The 21119-nt window shown below is 44.6% G+C and overlaps 1 long non-coding RNA gene across 1 annotated transcript in view; it reads left to right on the plus strand.

Annotated features, from left to right (window-relative positions):
• The first annotated feature begins 9780 nt into the window (after nt 1-9780).
• Nucleotides 9781-21119, plus strand: part of LOC132649017 (uncharacterized) — a 49652-nt gene continuing 38313 nt past the window's right edge. Inside the window, exons 1-4 of the long non-coding RNA XR_009587406.1 lie at nt 9781-9906; nt 10501-10529; nt 16525-16631; nt 17885-18077. This is a non-coding gene — a long non-coding RNA (uncharacterized LOC132649017). The remainder of the gene's footprint in view (nt 9907-10500; nt 10530-16524; nt 16632-17884; nt 18078-21119) is intronic.

A 21119-nucleotide genomic window follows, 5' to 3' on the forward strand; every position in this document is an offset into this window, starting at 1 on the left:
GCTACTTAAAGAACAAAGGCAAAACGAAGAGATTTCTTGACATCTTGGGGAGAGGAGGAAGCAATGTTTTATCTGCTTTAATGATAGAGGATACAGGCCATCCAATTAAATCACAGTGTTACGTTGTAAAGAAAAAGTGCACAAAGCAGAAAACAACTTATCTTAAGACATCACACATTTAACACGGTATTACCTTAATGTCTTCCACCAATCACTGCCCTTTGGCTTAATGGTGCCCAGGAATCATACTTTTACTTTATGTTTGGCCTGTTTATTCATTGGTGGAGGTAATCAATCCAATGAATCATTGCACGCCTCTCCTGCTCTTTGCGAGTGCCCAGCTGATGACTGACAGGATAGCCACCAGGCTCTGCAGGACCTAAATCACCAGCTTTGCTGACTGCCACACAGACAAGGAGCTCTGAGATGGTTAAAGGAGCAGTTAGCAAGCTGAATCTTTCCAGTCATTGTGGAAGACTGGAGACTCAGACTGACAGAGCATTTCTATAACTAAGTGTGCTGTCTGCTTGCACACAGGCTAACAGTTTGCTCCCAGGGCAAGATGGCTGCTGTGTTTCCCACTAACAGAGGCCATTCCAAATAGTCACTCAAAAACGAATCTCAAGTCATGGATATGTGTGTTAATGCTGGCTTTAACATTAAGGCCATGACAGAATACGTCTTTAGTACTCTTTTGGGTGTTTCTAAGAATTCCTGCATGGTCTCTGTGTCCCTTGGCATCACCCTTCAGCACTCTCAGTTTCTTCTAGTCTGTGAGGTCTTAGGACCTGCTGTGTGAGGCCAGCTCACCCAAAGTGGCTTTGTTACCAAGTGGATCCTAGATCCTGTGCTTGGCCAAGCTCTCTTGAAGCCCTAGGGAGACATAGAGACGAAAAGTAACATTTTCTGAAAGTAGACTAGAATCAGTTGCCTTAGTTTGGGCCACTTTTGCAAGCGTGCAACAAGCTGAGTCCTATTTCACACCCTTGCTCATTGACTGTCTGATTATGCTCAGTAACATGCTTTGTCTTGATAACCACGTACCTGGCTGTGGCCTTGATTCCCTAACCAAAACTCCTTCAATTGAAATGGTAGTACATCTCCTCCTCATATAGACACCCCTACCCATTTTACTGAAAAGCTGAATTGATAGTAGATTATGTACCATTCCTTATTATTCATTTATTATAGGTTAGAATGTGTGTCCCTGATACCAGTGATATTTAAGCTAGGTGTCTGTGGAAACTCTTAACCTGGAGCTGAGGGGTAAAAAGCAAAGGTCACTGCTAACACTTGCTGTGTGTCATACTTCTTACTTCCCTGCATTGTGGGCACGGAGAGTCTGTTTCTGTCTGCTGACTCTCTTCCTCTAGGCCTGTGAGGTCAATGAGGTCCTTGAGTCTGAACCAAATGGAGAGACACTTTGGTCTCTCCACACTTGAAGACACCAAGCAATGGACACACATTTATAACAATTGCTTTATGGCCTACCAGTTGCTTTCTCATCAGCTTTCCTCTCTGATCCTGTGGCCGGTGCTTGTGGTGGGAACAGCATTCTCTAGTCTGCTACGTTTAGCCTCGTCTAATGTTTTCAGACCACAGTTTTCTGAACCCTGATATCCCAAATCAGTTTTAAGATAGGCATCGCCAACTTCTTCATGTCAAACAATACTGCTTGTTCTTGTCTGTAGCTTCCATTCCAATCTCCTCTTTCATAAGACTCTGACCCAATGGTGATGCTAATTCACAGGAGCAGGGATGATGATGGCTATGCAGAGTGAGAACTTGCAGATTGAGCCCAAGGAAAACAAAGCCAGATGAGTGCTTTAACACAGGTTTTATCAAAAGGATAGCCATCTGCACACAAGAAAATCCACTCTTTGGAGCACTCTCGGGCCATCTTCAGAGCGTCTTTCTTGTCTTCGTCTTACTGTCCTGCCGCCATTTTAGAATATTTATGAAAAACCCCAGGAATGATATGGGACCTGGGAGGTTTGTGACTTGCCGTCTGGCAGTGTTTCTTCCACTGTGTGGGATTAAGAAACTAGAGCTGAAAATGAAAACGTTCACCAGCAATTTCTCCATCAGTGCACCAGGGGAGACAGTCATGTTGCATCTTCCTCCTTCTTTTCCCCTGAAGTGAATAACACTAAGAATTACAGACAGGCACAGCTTGGGACAACGTTAAAAGCCCACCCCTAGACTCCCACTAAGATAAGCAGGCTCCACATTAAGGGGCTCCTCCATCAGCTAAAAGGGATGGCTGGGGTCCACAGTAGGAAAGAAGAAAAGATGCTTTTACAAAAATAACATAATTTGGCTCCTGGAGAAAAAGAAGAGTAAAATACAGGCTGTGGTACTCCCTGCCTCCCTTGCCTGCCTCCTCTGTGGAAAATTTAAGAAACTTGGTGCTCATGAAGGTGAACTTAAAATGAAAGAATAATGAAGAAGCCCCATGAAGGGGAGGAAGAGAAGTTCTTGACTGTGGGGGTATCCAGTGGGCTCCTTGTGTGTTTAAGTAAAGATTTAGGAAGGAATTGGGCCCCTATCTGACTTCCTTCAGCAAAAGTGGAATGACTGACTCAGCTAATGCAGAAAGGCGAGCCCAATAAATTGGAAACCATTCTGTTTTCCTTTGGAGAAACACTGAGCGAATATTGTGTGCCCAGCATTTTGCCTACTAGAATATACATACATGCATATATATATATGGCTCAACCACAGAGTTCATTTTGGTAAGAAGAAGAATTTCCAGGCACCAAACTAAGTTTTAATGATTCAAAGGACTCAGATGTCAGCCACAGCTAAAATACCCTGTCCTGGGTGACTTCTGAGTCTCTACAAGCCAACCTACGGTGGCCGTGCGAGCATTTATCTTCTCTGTTTTTCTACTTCCCACAATTGCGTGCAGCCCATGACATCACTTACGTGAGACAGTGGCCAGATTTATTGCCCACGGTTGACCTCAGTTTCTCTGTATGTGTTGCTGCGGAATCATCTGGCTCTGAGTCATTCAGAGCCTTGTGGCAGATGCTTGTTGCACTCCAAACCGCTATGTGCTTGTTTGCAGTCATGATCCACACATGCCAGCCTGTCAGTCAGGGCTCTGACTAGTGTCTGCACATTGGGTCTATAAAATGCCTTCCTGAGAGATTCTGAAACTGCTCACAGAGCGAGTTGTCTAACTTTCAGTTACCAGGCAGATTTTTTTTTCCTGTGTGTTGAATACTAACATTTCCCAAATGTGCATCTTATGTTTGGGAGAGTGGTGTCACAAAAGGAACTCTTCCCCTTGGAAATGCAGCTGGGAAGGTGACCCTGCAAGCAGCTGTAGGTGGCTACACCACTACTTTGTCTTTTTAGAGCCTATGATGTGGAGAGAGAGAGAGAGACAGACAGACAGACAGACAGACACAGAGAGAGGTGCTTCTGTGTCTGCATGTGTGTATGTGTGTTTATGTGTCTATGGTGTGTGTGTGTGTGTGTGTGTGTGTGCGTGTGTGTGTGTGTATGTGTGCATGTGTGTGTGTTCGTATGCACGGGCGTGTGATGGGTTTGGAAAAACTGGAATGAAATGGAACTAGGAATTTTTGTAGAAATTAAGCAACTGTAATTTGTTGATATGATGCCAAATTTATGAGTGACCCCTTAACAGCATCAAAAGAACATTGCTTAGAAACTGAAAAATCACCATCTCAGGGAGCAAACAGGTGCACTGGTCTAGGTGGAGAATCTGAGACTTTCCCCACCTCTCCAGCTACCCAGACTGCTGAAGCCAGGACCTCACACTCTCATTAGTCTGAGACTCTCAAAGCTCCCTAGAGCCTCCATGTTCTGACAGCAAAGCAAATCACTTCTGGAGAAGACCATGACTTGTTTACTTTCCATTGAGTTGAAAACTGAAGATATTTTATAAAAGATTGAAGATATCTCATAATAAGCTGAAGATATTTCATAATAGGATCTGGACATTTTTACCGAATATTTTATTGCACTGTGTTCCTCTGGCAAGTCTGCAAGATATAGTGCTGAGAAAGACAAATAAATCTTGGTGAGTATGAAAAGCTTAGGGACGATATTTATAAAAAACTTGACCTGTAGGAGAAAGCCTTTCTTCAGGTGATAGAAGAAAAAATTCCTTAACTCTTTTGAAGCGTCTCAAAGAAGTCAGTATAAACTATAGATGCCATTTTCTCATTTTCACCTTCTCTTTTTTTTGTTTTTGTTTTGGTTTTAGAAGGGGTATCATATAGTCTCAGCTTTCGTTGAACTCACTATGAAGCTGAGAATCACTTCAAACTCTCCATCCTCTTGCCTCCACCTCCTAAGTGCTGGGATTCCTGGTGTATGCCACCACAATCCTGGCTATTTGTCATTCAGATTTGCCTATATTTATTCTTAACCCCAGAAGAGAGAAACAGATCTTCTTCTAAGTCACTTTGGAGTAGCAGTCAGACAAACATACCTCAGTTACAGCTTTTTTGTGAGGCCTTTTGTTGTTTGTTGCTTAGCCCAACAACGGGTGCAAGAGAACAATTCAGAGATGTGTTCAACTGCTAAGTCCATTCCCAGCGCCAAGCACAGAGTCAGTAAGTGCAGGCTTGTTTTCCTCCTCCTCTTCAGATATTCTGAGAGTTTCGTAAAAGCAAGTGGCAGTAAGCCGTGGCATTAAATGGGGGTGCATCAGCCCAGACTTTATTCTGGACATGTGTGCCATGGTGACCCTATTTCTAGATGTCTTAGTTATCTAATGCCTGGTACCAAATCAGCTCGAAACTGTATGGCTCAAGATGACAACTATGCATAACAATTTTTATGGGCCAAGAATTTGAGTATTTATTAACTCAATAGCCTGGTTCTGGATCATTTACAGGTTGCCATCACGATGTCTATAAGGGTGACGGACATGTGAAAAAGACCTTATTGTGGGTAGAGGAATAGACTCCAAGATGGCACATTCATAGCCCTGTGGACTGCGAACCTCAGTTCCTTGTAGGGTGTATTCCTCTGTATGTGTGGAGAGTCCTCATGATGTGGCAACTGACATCCCTCAGAATGTGAGGGCCTGAAGAGATTGTGGGAGAAGCCACTGACGTCTATGATTTAGTATTTAAACCTGTTGGTGCTTGCCTTATTCCATTTGTTAGAACCAAGTCATCAAGTCAGGCCCTTATTAAAGATAGAAGAAACAATCCCCATCTCTTAAATAGGAAAATTATAGCTATGTCTCAGAGTAAACCCACTGGCTGAATAGAAGTTCTGATTTGTGCAAAGGGAAAGGAAAACTAGTATCTGTCGTTGGTTTAGGTTCCTCTTTATGTTTATCCTCTCAGATAACGGGCCTTCCAAGCCCCAGGCCCACCCACGTGCTATTTCAAAACCGCTCATGGCTTTACTTACCCTCTTCCCACACTGTCTCACAATTGTTGATCTTCCGTTGATAAATCTCAGCACCATGCTCAACCTACTTTAAACAGAATCTAATACAGACAGACTCAGATGATCCTGAAACATGCAGCTGAAAGCCCCGATCACCCCCAAGCCCCCATGAATTTAGAGAACAAAGGTGAAGCAGGCAGGGAAAAAGGAGAAGCAATCTCTCTCCACCCATGGGATTCTGCTCTGATCTGCAGCATCCTTGAGTTCCCGGAACTGTTGCTATGGCTGCCCAGAGGATTCCCTTGGCACTTGGAAAGGGTGGGTAATTTATCAATGTGGAGCCAGCATGACGTCTCACCCATCACACCTCTGCAGCTCCCCTGAGCTTCTCTCCCCTGCTTAGTACTAATCATGGCACTAAATCACTCCCAGCTCATTACTATCCAGACTGTCCACAGACAACACTATAACCCACCAGGAAGTCTGATCAGCCTTTCATTGACTCCCTTTTGTGCTTACTAGTAGCTTCTGGGACTACCCGCTCACAGGGTACAGTCAGTCCTAATGGCCTTATCACTCGGCTACCTGCTTCTCCTTCCCAAAGGGAATAACCCTTAGTGAATCTGAGCCAGAGAGTCTGGCTGAAGCATCCTATTACTGTTTTATATAAAGCACTTACAGAATTCCTAGAGGAGAGAGAAGTCTCCAAGGAGAACGTGTCTCATTAAGCTGCAGCTTGCTTTCCAAGCAGCCAGAGCGGCTCTGAGTAGTACTGAGACCTTCTTGGGGCTTGGTGGTGCTAATGCGCTGACCTCCGGGTACAAGAGCACCTTAGTGGGGGCATGATCTCAGAGGAGAACGAAGAAACTGTGCCTTTGTCCTTTGCCCCACTTAATGGGATTGAAGAAGCGCTGACATCTATAGCGTGATAAAAATGTACCCAACATCAAAGCTCCAGGTTTCCTGCACCTAAAAACTCCCCATGATATCGTGATGTGCTCTTTCCTTCCTTCCTTCCTTTCTTTTTAAAAATTCTCCTCTCTCTGCTGTATAGGAGTCTCGACTTAGCCACAGATAGATAAAGAAAATGGCTTCTGAAGATGTGGTCTTTTAAAAGCCTAGAGAAGAAAGACCAGACATTTCTTTCAAAGGCTTCTGGCCACGATGTCTTTCAATTCTGATTTATAGGAACCAGTCAAAGAAACTCCTGGGAATGGCTTTTTTTTTCCCTTGCTAAGAAAGCATCACAGAAAACAAGCCAACTCCCAGGTTGACAGGCCGCTGTCTGCAGAGAACTTGGGGGTTGCATTTAGAAAGGTTTTCAGAGCAGCCCAGTGAATCAGGATGGGATGCGCCCTGAATGCCGACTCATCAGGGAGCTCATTCTGCTGCGGGCTCTACAGAGGAGTGAGCCTTCAGCCCCTCTGCACACAGCTTCCGGGCTGCTCCCTGAAGATCATTTTTGTTGCCAGAATGATCACGGAAAGTTTCCCCTCCAGGCTGCTCAATGCAGGGAGGAACATTTTAAGAAAGCATTTGTGCCAGGTGGCGTGAGAAGGCAACAAGAGCAAGCAAGAAAGAGGGAGAGACAGACAGACAGACAGGCAGAGAGGTGCATGCAATGTGGCAGAATTACCTTCCAATGTCTGAGGACCTCAGAGGAGCAATGTTGCGTGTGGAGAAAAACATTCTACCCGGACTCAGTTTGGCTCTTCGACAGCGTGGGCTGTGATCTTTAGAGCTAAAAGCAGGTCTTCAGGCATCCCTTCCTTAGCATCTTCAGCAGATAAACTTCTTGCCACCTTTAGAATAAGTTGTTATGGATCTGAGTACCTGACTCTCAAGCTCAGGAAAAGTAGGTAGAGAAAATGGTGTCATTTCCTTGTTGAAGCTTTAAGAGCTACCACAAAATTGAAACTTTTCACCAGCACGTGTGACTGGCCTGACTGGCCGTGGTTCAGATGATGTCCGCTTCCAGCTTGAGGATGACTCAGGACAGTGTTTTGTTGCCACCTTGGGTGGGCATACAGAGAAAGTGATGAGGAAGCTTTTTAAGACACTGGGAGAACCAGTTGCTTTGTCATTGCACTAAAGTGTATCCAGTTCAGTGTGATGTATGGTCCCCCCAGGAAGAGGGACTTACAATTGCTATGTCCTTTTCCTAAGAGTGATTTACCCTTACAGAATCTTCTCTCTAGATGAAGGTTTGAAGATGCCTCCTGTCTGAGCCAGGGGTGCATATATTATTTCTGCCACAGGAAACGGGAGAAAAACATTTAAAATAAAAATAACTTCATATGAGTCTTCAGTGAAACCATAAGGACTTAGCTTTTTTTTTTTCAATTGCACTATTAAAACTTACAATTAGATTAGTCTATCTTCCTTCCTGAGCTCATGTGCAATGTCCTTCTACCAAATGTATGTGTTTGTTATTTCCCCTTTTCGCCAGAACACAGATCATCCTTTGAACTATTTTTACATCTGTCTATACAAAAGACAGGAACAGACCTGCTTTAGGAACAATGGAAACAAACAAAAGGTTATAAACAGCGATCTGTCACCATTTTCCTCCCATTCAGGGGGTCCTGGTATGGCGGCGCTCAGCCTCAATCCCAACACTCAAGTGAAACAGGAGGATCTCAAATTCTGGGCCAGCCTAGACGGCATAGCAAGACTCTGTCTAAAAGGAGAGAGACAATAAGACATAAATACAAATATTTAATTGGGCAATAAGAAATACCGTATGAGGAATGACAAAGTAAGGTTCATTGTTTAAGAGTCGTGATTTCCTCAATAATGGGCAAAATACTTGATCAGAGCAAGGCTGTAAGGTACATTATTTAAAAGTGTTTTAAATTTATTTTTAAGAATGTGTCTGTGTGTGCATGTCTCTCTGTGTGTGTTGACATGTGTCTGTGTCTGTGTGAGTCAGTGTTTTTCTGTGTGTCTGTCTGTCTGTGTCTTGGCATGTATGTTTGTGTGCACATGCCCACATAGTCCAGAGGACTCAAATTCCATTGAACAGGATACAGGTAGTTGGAGTTGCCTGACCTGGGTCCTGGAACCTTAACTTGGGTCTTCTGCAAGACCAGTGGGGTGCTCTTCCTCATCAGGCCATCTCTCCAGCTCCCAAGATGCCCTATTTTAAAGGATTCTACAAAATCCGTTGTCTCCCCAGAAGTTTTTCATTTTAGAGCGCTCCCTTTTGTGTAACAATGATCCACCATCAGAAGCACTACTACGAAACAGGCCGCCTCTCGACTGTCTCGAAGCGACATGTGACGGGCCTGAATTCTGGCAGCTAAGAACTAAGTAAGCGTTGTGCTCCAGGCCTGCTTGTGACATCAATTCGCTGTCACTTTAAAATCAAGTCACACACCCACACTCTGACTTGGTTTCTTCATTTTCCAAATAGAAAAAAAAATCTATCTTACAAGAGCGTCAGGAAAGGCAGATCAAGGACTGGATGCAAAGACATTTTGAAGTTAAAAGGCAAGGCAAGTGAACTCCTCACTTCTCAAATGAACAATGTGGCTTACGATTGATTCAACAAGCTCCCTGCTCTCCTCTTTTACAAATGAGTCCTGCACTGATCTGAGCAGGTTTTGTCTTTTTTCAGCAGACTCTCACATCATTTTATGAATGCAGAGAGCAGAGAAGAGCGGATGTTGAGTGGATGCCAGGGTGAAATGAGCAAGCCCCGCTGCCAGCTTCCCACCAAAAAGTAGGTGCTTGGACCATTTTATTCAAAAGCCATTCTTTGAATGCGCTATGTGCTGAATAAATACCAGAAATGCGTGTGTGGCTTCCTTGCTGCGGAGACAGGGAGGGAGGGAGGGCGTCACTGAGTTTAATGCACACATCTCTCCTGTGCGCTCCTCCTGAGTCAAAACGGAAAGAGAAGAATTGGTCATAAAATGCTAGAAGGGAATTATAGAATAGAAAGGGACTTTAGGTTTCTCTCACCTCTTCCTCTGCTTGGCAGCGGGGTAAAGTTTGACGCGAGGGCTAAACTGACTTACTCCTGGTAAAGGGATTTTTGGAAGAAGAGCTAACTCGGCTCCTTTAAGTTAAAGCTGGTGCCCCTCCTTCAGCCTTTTGAACTAGATAGAAGCTGTGGCAGGAGGACCAGCCTGCAGATACAGCTCAGCCACAGAAAGAGCATGCCAGGATTGCACAAAACCCCACTAGAATATGAAGTGAAGAATATGGTTAGAATATGAAGTGTATCCTATCTGCTTGGGTACTTGGTCCCCTACCTGGCCGTGGTATTTTGGAAAGCTCTAGAGCCTTTAGGAGGTGGTGCATGACTGCAGAAAGTAGGTCACTTCACTGAGAGGTGGGGTTGAGGTTTCACAGCCTGGTCCCACTTCCTGTCCTGTCTGCTCTCGGCTTCCTGACTGCAGATACAATGCGACCAGCTGCCTTCTGCTCCTTCTGTAACACCTTTGCTCAGATTGGAAGGCACAAGAACCCCTCCTCCCTTACAGTGCTTCTTGTCAGGTATCTGGGACCAGCAACTAGGCAGTAAGTGATACCGCTCCAATGGTGGCTGGGTAGACACAGCATGCACTGCGGTTAAAATGGCTTCTCGACCGAGGCAATACAGAGAAGAGATGAGATGAGGTTTCTTAGTCAAAGCCTGATTCAAGGTAGGACAGGCGAGGGCGTGGCTGCAGTGCTTTGATCCATGGGAGGAAGATTATAGAACACGTGCCACACAGAACAGCACTGTTCTAGGCCAGGAATTTGGCTCTTCTGTCTCATGTCTGCTGGTTACTGGCTATACATTTCTGGAGAGGGTTTTTTTTTTTCTTTCAAGCAAGTGGCTCTTGTCCTCAGAGGCAGTTGTCTGGAGAAAGGGGCAGCTGCGAGACACTGTCAGACTCTCTTACAGCTTCAGATGTGGTTAGGATCATAGCTAGGTCAGGGATCTGAGCCTGGCAGCCATAGAGCGTAGCTTGGGGGCAGAGCATGGGTAAAGTAGAGGGGATAGGTCAGGCGATGCCTAAGATCACTGACTTACAAGTAGATCAGTGATAGGATAGGATAGGCCCAGGGAACCACTTTGACTTTTTTTGTGTCCCTCTCTGCTTCACATTTCCTTTATGTTTCTCCTAGGTTTCAACTGCAATGACTAACTAATAAAGGTGAGGAACAAGGCAGGTGTGATAATGTCCCCAGTGCCCTGAGTCCCAAGTTGTCCAGAGAATTCGTCTATAACTGTCTCAGTCTGCAGAAGGAGTGGCCAGCCAGCTGTGAGTAAAAGTGGGGCATAGCGCTCCCACCTTGAAGTGCTGGAAAGCATTTCTTTCATCTCCTTCTCAGGTTGGTATGTAACGTGAGGCCACACGAGTCAGCAGAGATGGGAATGTTCATTTATTTGCACTAACATATGCCAACAGTACTTTCGAAAACAACCCACTCTTCTTATCACACCGTGAAGAAAATATTAATTCTTTTCTTTGGAGAGATTAGGTCTTGACAATCTTCAGCATAGCTCACGTAACAGTCTGTTGATGGGAACGGATTCAGCACACTCCCATTTGAGAAAACAGAGGTTCAGAGAGGCTGTAAGTAGCTTGACCAAGTGCACAGAGTAAATTAAAGGCAAGAACTTAGAGTTACTCTTCTCCGTCCCTCTCCCTGTCCCTCTAGCCCCCCCTTCCTTCCTCTTGTCATACTGGGGATTGAGCCTCATGCATATCAAACAAGTATTTTAAAAAATATATTTATATAATATATGTATTTTATATTTTTTATATATTTAATTTATATATTGCTATATCCCCAGACTGTTTCATGCCTTTTATTTTAGCACAAGTTTAGCTAAAATCACCAGGCTTCCCTTGAATTCTCTGTAGCCTACGTAGTCCTTGGAACTTGTGATCCTTCTGCCTCAGACTCCCATGTAGCTGGAATTAGAGTCCTGAGCCAATTGCCCCAGCTGAGTGTTACTATTGTGAGTATAATGCCCATGTCTGTAGGTGTGTCTGAGCGCCAGAGGCCAATGGTGTTTTCCTCTATCTCTGTCTACTTCATTTCTAGAGACAGACTCTTGATGAATCTGGAGAGACACTGATTTTCCTAGGTTGGCTAGCCAGCAAGCTTTAGGGATAACCCTGCCTCTACCTCCCAAACCTCTTGTTTATGGGTGCGTGACACTATGCCTGGGTTTCTACATGGGTGCTAGGTATCCAAACTCAGCTTCTCGTGGATTTGCAGCAAGTACCTTACCAACCAACCCATCTCCTAGCTCAAAGTGTTTCCTTCTTAAATAAGCAAACAATTGGATGTCAAAATACCAGTGCTTGAGCTGAGAGCCAAATATTTCCTCTTGCATCAAAGCCAGTGACTGGGCCCAAGAAGGCACAGTGCACAGGTGCCCCATCTGAAGTCTCACAGCGAAGCAGGGAGGAGGTAGGTACAGAAGGGACCTGAGACTGGCTCAAGAGAATCTGGAGACTATCTTCTCCAGACATACAGAATGGGTCAAATTCTGAGACTTTGGAAGTCAGAGAAAACAGGACAGGAAAGCACAACTCGAAACACAGCTTGAGGGAGATGGGCACAAAGGTGTTATTCAGGTGGGACACATTAGGCCCAGCAGAAGTGCCGAAAGCTGAGGTGGAGTCTGGATGGAAGTGGATGTGAGCTTTCATGTGGAAAATGGGCTGTGAGTGAGGAGGAAATAGAAAGGATGAAGCTGAAGGACGTGGGAGCAGTGACGTGGTGGGTCCTACCAGATAGTTTCATGTGCACAAGATTCACTTTTAGGTGCCTTCTTCTGGGGTGCTGAAGATGTGTCTGAGGTCAGCACTATTGAAACATGATGCCCCTGAGTGAGATTGGTGTAACATGCTGGGTGATGCCCCGAGGAAATGTACTGAGAGCTTAATGGCAGCTAGCTGAAAACAAGGTAATGCAAGGAACGAATGGAGGAGGCGTCTGGGGCATGGAGCTGGGTGCCAAGAGACAGGGAAGATGCTGAGAGGGAGAGCCTCACAGTTTGTGCCTGAGGTTGCTGTGCAGAGGCCAGAGATGAGAGCAAAAGGAATTGCCTGGTGTGCAGTGGTGCAAGAAGGTCTTATATTTACTTTTTCTTCTTTTTCAGTAATTTTAGTCTTTGAGGTGAACAAACCATGCATAGATAAACAAGAAAAAAAAAAACCCTTAAGAGTTGTCAACGTGTCAAAGTAGTGGAGTGAAGAAATGTGAGCTGCAAAAGGAAAAGCAGCTGGTCACTAAAGATAAATAAACAAAGGGACAAGGGTTGGGGTTGCTGGGTGGTAAGACATAGGCTATGAGAGGTCAGGGAATGAAGCAGACAGCCTCAAGGGTTGTCTAGGGCTGGAGATAAGTCCCTCAGGTGACAGCCACCTGTGAGCGTCTCTAACTAGGCCTCTTCTTCAGTGGAGAAAAAAAGCCAGGCTAAGCTGAGAGGGTGTTATCGGCAAAGCCGTGGTCACTGCCCTGGGGATGTTTAAAGTAGCTTTTACAAACCAACGGCTCTTCAGAGTTCTTCCTGCATCTGCTGAGATCTGCAATTACACTAGCCAATTGGAGACATCAGATCAATGTGCTCTTGTTGAAATGAGCTCACACCACATCTCAGCAGGCTAGCGTCACCTCCCAGGGAGCCTTGCGGAGCAGAGGGGTCAGGTCCTGTGCCCGCATCATCTGATTAGAAGCGGGAGAGGAAGAAGCTGTCTGTCGGGGAACAAGGATGTCGTTGACTCCAAGCTGGGATAGACTCAGGCTAGACTGGGAGCCTGCTTTGACAGATAGCAGGTCGATGGCAGTGGTGCGATTTTTACATTTTTAAATTTGTTGTAGTCACCTCGAAGATATGCTTTGTGTTTACCAACACACCTGGATGATACTCTCTGCCCATTCCTTTATTATTTTTTTATTTTTTAATTTTTAAAAACGTATTTTGTATGAGCATATGCTGCCATGTATGAAGGCACCCAAAGGGGGCAAAAGAGCTTAATGCCCTGCAGCTGGAGTTAAAGCTGGCTGTGGGCCACCAGACCACATTTTCTGATGTTAAATCGTGGACACCATCTGCCAATGGTGGCCAGTACTTTTAAATTGAATTTAATCCATTATTTTCATGTTTCTCGGTGTTTTGCCTGCATGTATGTCTACCATGTATCACGAGCATTCCTGGTGCTCCAGGAGGTCAAAGAGGGTGTATCATACATTACTGGAAAACAAGTACAAAGTTACCTACTCATGACCAAACCAATTCAGTATAAAAAGGAGGAGAGAGCCTTATGGGTTCTGAAAAAATAGTAAGGATAAAAAAAAAAATTAGTGGCTTCTTACTTCTTAGTGAAATTTGGTGACAAGCTGCCGTGGACCATGTGAAAATTCATATCAGAAATAATTTTGACATCTCACCATTATGTCTATCCTCAATTTATCCTTTTGATTCAAGCATATCCACATAGCACGTGAGAAAATCGTATTTTATTTCTGTTATGTGTTTGAGGATAAAATATTTAATGGAACGATCATAATTTAATTAAATATATCCGACAGCTATAGCATGACAAAGTAGTGAGCGGCAGTCACAGACGAGTGCCTGCATCATTTATGTGATTTAAAAAAAAAATGAAACTAAGCAGGGCAATCACCAGCATACCTGTGATGAAAGGAACAAGAAAAGCCGCTGGTGTGCCATACTTCCGTTCTGCTGGAACTTGACCAGCAGTGAGACACACGTGAGGGCAATGTCAATTATGCACACACAACATGTGATTTTGCTAAAGTATAAATATACAAATTATACTCGGTAAGTTAGGCATACCTTTAATACTTACTCATACCTTAAAGCACGTCAGTAGCCATAAAAACAATTGACTTCACTTGTCTGAGATAGTTTACCACCCCTGGCCATATTTTTTTAGTGAAAGTCAACTTGAATTTTACAAAAAAAAAAAAAAAAAAAAAAAATCACAGCCCAGGGGAGGGGGAGGGGATAGCATTAACAGCCACAGTTGCACACTTACTTTTCAGTTTCGCTTTATGAAGGTGTATTTGTTAGAGTGGTGGGGAAAGAGTGTAATCTCACTGAACTAACAATTAGCATCTGTAGTATGTAAGTGCTGGGCATAGAAAAAAAGCGCCTTTTCATTCTGCAGGCCTCACAAGTGTTAGAGCTGAACTCCGGGGTGCAGAGCAAGTGACACAGGCAGGATGTGGCTTCCTTGTAATTTATAGCAAAGGTCAAGAAATACTGTCAAAGGCCAGTGTGGCCAGCTGCTGCTCTTTCTTCCTTCTTTCCGTCCTTCCTTTGTCTGTTGTTTTTTTTTTGTTTTTGAGAAAGGGTTTCTCTGTGTAGCCTTGGCTATTCTTTAGTCACTTTGTAGTCCAGGCTGGCCTCTGTCTCACAGGCATCCCCCTGCCTCTGCCCCTCAGAGCGCCGGGATTACAGCTGTGTGCCACCTCACCGGTTCCCCTTCCTTTCTTTTTCCCTCTCTTCCTTCCTCCTTCCTTCCCTCTCTTTTTTCTTTCCTCCTTCTCTTTAATTTTGTTTTGTTTTCTTCCCGCCTCCCGCCTCTCTCTCTTGTTTTCTTTCTTTTTTTTTTAATTTTTGTTTTTGCTCTTTGAGACGGGTCTTGCTACATAGCTATGTAGCCCAGGCTGCCCTGGAATTTTCTTTGTAGACAGGCTGATCCAAAACTAGTGACACTCTTATTTTAGCTTCTGGAATGGCAAGATGACAGGTATGTGCCCCTAGACAGGAGCCCTCTGTGTAGTCCAGCCTGGCCTTGAACTCACATTTCCCTGCTTTTCCCTCCTTCTGTATGAAAATACTAGGATTACTGGAATGGACCACTCTGTCCGACAACTGGGAAATATCATTTGTTAATTTTTTCTCAAATTTTAGAGACACGTCTGGTCTGGATGCCCCATTTGCAGCTGAGCACTTCTGACAAGTTTTGTGTTTCTGAATTAACCATCATTCACTGCACAAGGAAACTTTCCAGATGAGGTCTATGAGTTGCTCTAATCCACGGATAGAAAGATAAAAATTTAGAAGACACTTTGATATTATGTCTACTAGCAAAACAATAGTAGTGGGTTCACCCCTGGAAGCCCAAGTTTTCTAACCATAGGGTCTTGGCCAGATTGATAGGACCAGGCACGGCACGTGTTGTTTCCGATGTGGCAGGCTTTAAGTCCAATCAGAAAGTGGGTGGTTAGCCCACGGCATCCAAGCCGCTCTAGACACTATTCTAGTTCACACCTGGGTAAGACTAATGATGATTTCCCACCCCTGCAAACATCCTGTCCAGGTCTATGCATGCTAGCCAGCATGAAGGAAGCTTCCCAGGTGGAACCAGCTTGATTTCTCCAATCCTTGTAACCCAAGTATATGGTATCTTCAGCAGTAGGGTCTTACCATCAAGGAACGGCAGACAGACAAGAGCAATGGCAAAAGCCTGTATTGTTTGGGGGTCTCGGGGACATCTCTGAGCAAAACTGGAAAGAAGGCATCCTGTACCTGATGCTAGACTTTGTGTCTGGTTTCGGGGAGAATGTTATACCCCGTGTAGAATAAGCCCAATCAACCTTTTTTTTTCTTAAGTATTAAATGTTTTTAAATGTGTATGCCAACATGTAAGTATTTATACCCCATGCATATACAGTGCCTACAGGGGCCAAAAGAGGATTTCACATGCCCTGAAACTGGAGTTACAGTTGTAAGCTGCCATACAAGTACTTGGAATTGAACCCAGGTCTAGGAGAGCAGCTAGTGCTTTCACTGCTGAGCCATCGCTCCAGGCCCCCGTTATACTTTTTTTTTTTTTTTTTAGTTTAACTAAAACCCTCCACCCCCTCCTCTGCACTACCCTCCCTATTTAAGCCTCCTCCCCCATCATTCTTCCTTTCTTCTGTGTCCTCTCCTTAAGGTCTGTCTTCCCCTCCCCACCCATGGTGACTTTCAAGCTTTGCGCATTCTACAGGTGCTTCAAGTTAAACACTCAAATCTAAAGATTCAGTGCAACACACTACACATGAGTGAAAACATGGGACCCTTGTCTTTGCTGGTCCAGGTACCTCAGTCAGTATCATTTTTATCATCCTCATTCTATTTACCTGTAAATTTTATAATGTTATTTTTCTTTACAGCTGAATACAATTCAAGGCTCAGGGACTGCCAGCAACGTGAGGAGAGATACTGTGAGAGCTGGAACTCCTAGTTGATGTCTTCACAGGGAGAGAACATCACTTTCCTCGTAAGGATGTGGCCCCTGGGAGGTTGATCATGCTTCAGTGGATTGCCACAGATCCATGAATACACGACCAGGGGGTATTTCTATCTGAGGGGCCTTCACACCCTCTGCTTGCTTTCTTCTTTGCACCCCGTATCACTTGTAATTTTCCCACAGGTAGCTATTAATTTTACCAAAATAGAGAAGTGAATGTGTATATGGGTATTTATAGAAAAAAAGAAAAAAAAACATTTTTTTAACCTATGAATAATAATTGTTGGGCAATTTTCTTAATTGGGGTTCCTGGCTCGGTGACATCAGCCGGTGTCAACCTGCTAAGGCTCCACCTGAGGTGATCCGCCTCGCTCTGTGATTCTCGGAGCACCATATGCCGCCCCGACTGAATTTCCTTTCCACGGTGTGAGATAATTCCTGTTGACAGGATAACCACAATTACAGCAGGTAGGCCAAACTAGGGGAAAACAATGATCAAATTAGGGAAACAGTAAGTAGACAATTACCTGTACCCATCACCAAATGTTGCCACTAATCTGTTTGGGATGTCTGCTGAGCATTTGGTTGGGAACAGCTTGAGGGCCACTTGGACGGATGCTGGGGCGTGAAGATGGGCTCCCCGGAATACACTTGTTTATGAGCTGCTTAGGACGTGCTAGTGGCATTCAGTCTTAATTTTTACCACAGTCTGAAACATGAGCGTTTCGTCTATGCCTCAGTACCTGAAGGTAGAGGCCCAGGACCAAGAATGGAGCTAAAATTGGCTTTTCTGCTTGCTCAGATGGCCTGCACCTTAGATTTAATAACTATAATTTTTTTTAAAAAAAATCTGAACATCAAAAGTAAATGTTTAATTATCTGACCAAGACTTTAGTCCACAACATGTCCTTATACTCTGATCAGTTTCCCTTAGTTGGCATCAATGAGTAAGACTCCTCAGAGTGAAGCATGAGTGTAGAGATGTAGGGGTTCTCAACCTGTGGATCAAATGACCCTTTCACAGGGGTTATTAAGGACCATCAGAAACATAGACATTTACATTACAATTTGTAACAGTAGCAAAGTTCAGTTATGAAGCAGCAACAGAAATAATTATACTGTCGGGGAGGGTGGACGACACCACAACATAAGGAACCGTATTAAAGGGTCACAGTGGTCGGAAGGTTGAGAAGCACCCTCCAAAGAGTCCTGCTGAAGCTAGCTTGCCACAGGCACCTGTCAGTACCTTCACTTTTGATGCTTCACTTTCTCTTCTTCATCAGGATGGACCAACTGACGCCTATGTGACCCCCCTCACCCACCCAAGAAGAAAACTGCTGGTGCTTTGTCACCCCAACACATGCTCCTGGCCAGAGCTGGATCCCCCCAAACTGTGGAGGTCAGCGTTTCACTGGACAGTGCATCTAGGAGTGAGCAGAGCTGCTTTTTGGAAGGAACATGAAGAATGCTGTGGAAGTGAGAATGCTTTTAAAATAATTTTTTTTTAAAGATTCATCTGGGATGGTTTTTTTGTTTGTTTTTTATGTGAACGAGTGTTTTACCTGCAGGCATGTCTTTGGACCATGTACCTACCTCAAAGTTCAGAAGAGGGCATCAGATCCTCTGGGACTGGAGTTACCGATGGTTGTGAGCGGCCGTGTGGGTACTGGGACTTGAACCTATGCTCAAGCTATTTCTAGGACAGCATCCAGCTCTCCTACCTGGAGAAGGCTTTTATGTGTCTCCTCAAGTTAGAAAAAAACCTCCCAGTACAATTGTAGGGGCTGATGGCTTTCTTTTGTGTGTGTGTGACCTAGGTCTTTAATCAATTTTACCTGTTGGAGCGTTTTGCAAAACAAATCGGTATCTCACTTATTAAAAATTAAGAGGCCATAGTGTCTAACATACGTGTGGAAGAGCAGGCAAGTGTAGCAATGAAAAGCTTAGGGGCAGGGCATAAAACCGCACTGCACAGTTGTGATTCAAAGGCACCACAGAGTTTGGCTGTTGCCACCTGTGGCGCTTGGCATTAGCATAATCAAGTTTGCTTACTTTTAGTTTAGGAGTTGTGGGCTGCATCAGGCTCGATTCGTATGGTTTCATCTAAATTATGGGCTGTTGCTTGAAAAGTAAGAAAGTGGTTAAAGGCAATGCTTGCAGCAGCCGGAAACACTAAACAGTCCGTGGCTTTTCTTTGAAATCGACCACAAAACACAGCATGGCAGCATGAAGACATCTCTCCCTGGGATTCTCACTTAAAGTGGGGTTCTCCACCTGAGAAGCCTCCACAGCTGGGTCCAGGGTGGATTTTTTTGCACCACACACCTGCCTGGAGCCCTCGGAGGTCAGGAGAGGGTATCAGATACCCTGGGATTGGAGTTATAGACAGCTGTGAGCTGCCATGTGGATGCTGGGAACCTAGATCCTCTGCAAGAGCAAACAGTGTTTTCTCCCTTTTCCCTGCTGAACTATCCATCCCAGAGAAGGCTTTTAAATGACTGCCAATGCCCTCCTCCTGCTCCTACATATTCTTCAAATTTATTCATATTGTTTGAGTTGTGAGGCTCTGGCTTAGAAGCAAACAGCATAACCTCACTCTGAAATAACCAAGTGTCCTACCTACAGCCAGCCTTGCCTCAAAGACCACAGACAGTGTCACCAGGGAGAAATGTAGGCTCTGAACTCTGAACATCCAACCTCCCAAATCAGCGGCCAGCATTAACCCCCCCCCCCCCGCCATGGCTCCTCCACTCATAGCTGCTGAGACATTCATGTTAATACCATAACTGATGGTCTGTAGGCATGCTTTGGTAGCCAAGGACTAACATCTATTTCTGTATCCTCAACAGACACGCATATACAGAGAGATGAAGGAGAAGGGGAAGAAGGGGGAGAAAAAGAGAGGGAGAGGAAGATGGGGAGGAGAGGAGGTTGGGAATGGAGAAGCAGAAGAGGAGGTAGGAGGGGGAGTGGGAAAGAGGGAAGAGAAGGGAGATGGAGGGATGTTGTTTTCTGGGACTTGGGATGTCTGCCTCTTTGTAAATGGGTTCTCCATTTTGAAAACAAAGCATCTGTTCCATTTCTTTACATACAGACTCACTGCCTCTCTTTCTCTCCACCTGCGCATTTCCCAGTGATCTGCATGGCCTGACACCCACACTGTCATGTCAGCTGCCCCCATGCCAGCTACTCTGCTTTGCCTCCTGTTCCCACTCCTGGCATTTCAGTTGTGGACAGCTGAGCCTCCATTGCCTAGACATCAATCCAGGCAGCAAACCTGCTTTCTGATTGTTCCCTTGACCCCAATGCAAGAAGGAAATGCAGCTAGAGGACCTTCAAGTCTCATGTGCAAAGAGCTATTTAGCTCATCAAAAGCCAAACTCCTAGGTCTCCCATACCTCAGTCTGCTTCTCTCCTGTGAAATTCTCCCAGCTAATTGCAAAGCATTCCCAGCCTGTGTTTGTACAAGCAGAAAACCCAGCTTGGAGTCATTGCAATCTCACTTTTCCTCATGCTCACAAGCATACTGTCAGTGAGAAGGCACCTCAGGGAAGCACTCTCTTTCTACCCTACTCACTCTGCTCAATTATTCTTGGCTTCCAGTTTCCAGACTGGTTTCCCCACTATGTGCTTTACCCCCAGTGCTTCAAAATCATTGTCTGGAATATAACTACAAATCTCCCCATTCAAACCATAGACTGGCCTCTGGAGAGCATCTAAGCAGGACATTGTGGCCTTTGACTTTTGCCTCCATCTCCGCCACTTTCCATTCTCTTCTTCTCTCCACTCTTCTAACGCAGGGGCTCACCTCATCTGTATCCATCCACACTGCCGTTTCTGACTGACTATCTGGTTTCTTTTCCTATATATAAGAGCCCTTCAATGACCTTTCTCTTTACTCAAGGTTTTGTTCACAGTGATGTCTACCCCTGACACATAGTCTGGAGAGTTTTCATGCTAGTTCAGTGCCCTTGTGTTGCTGTCTAGGCTTGCTACTCTGTGAAGTACCTTGTTGCCTTAGTTCCTCTCCTATTGCCATGACAAGACACCAGGACCAAGGCAATATGAGAAAGAACTTACTTGGGGCTCACACTTACAGAAATGACCATAATTGTGTGAACATGGCAGCAGGCAGGTAGGCATGGCTCTGGACCAGTAACTTAGAGCTTGCATCTGAGATGCAACCATGAGGTAGAGAGCGTTAACTGGGAATGGCATACATTTTTGAAATCTCTAAGCCTACAAGCAGTAACAAATTTTCTCTAATATGGCCACACCTCTTAATCCTTCCCAAAGAGCTCCACCAAGAAAGACCAAGTATTCAAACATAGGAGCCATGAAGCCATTCTCAGTAAACTACCACATTTATTGAGATTTTTTTTTTTTTTCTATTTCTGTTCCTCGTGTATCACCATTGGACTATAAACTTTTGAGAGCAAGTACTTTAAATTATTGAATGATTCAGTTGTTTTTTGTTTTTTGTTTTGTTTTGTTTTGTTTTTTTAAACTGAAGAAAAT

This window comes from Meriones unguiculatus, chromosome 18 (genome assembly GCF_030254825.1).
Source record: "Meriones unguiculatus strain TT.TT164.6M chromosome 18, Bangor_MerUng_6.1, whole genome shotgun sequence".
Classification (NCBI taxonomy): Eukaryota; Metazoa; Chordata; class Mammalia; order Rodentia; family Muridae; genus Meriones; species Meriones unguiculatus.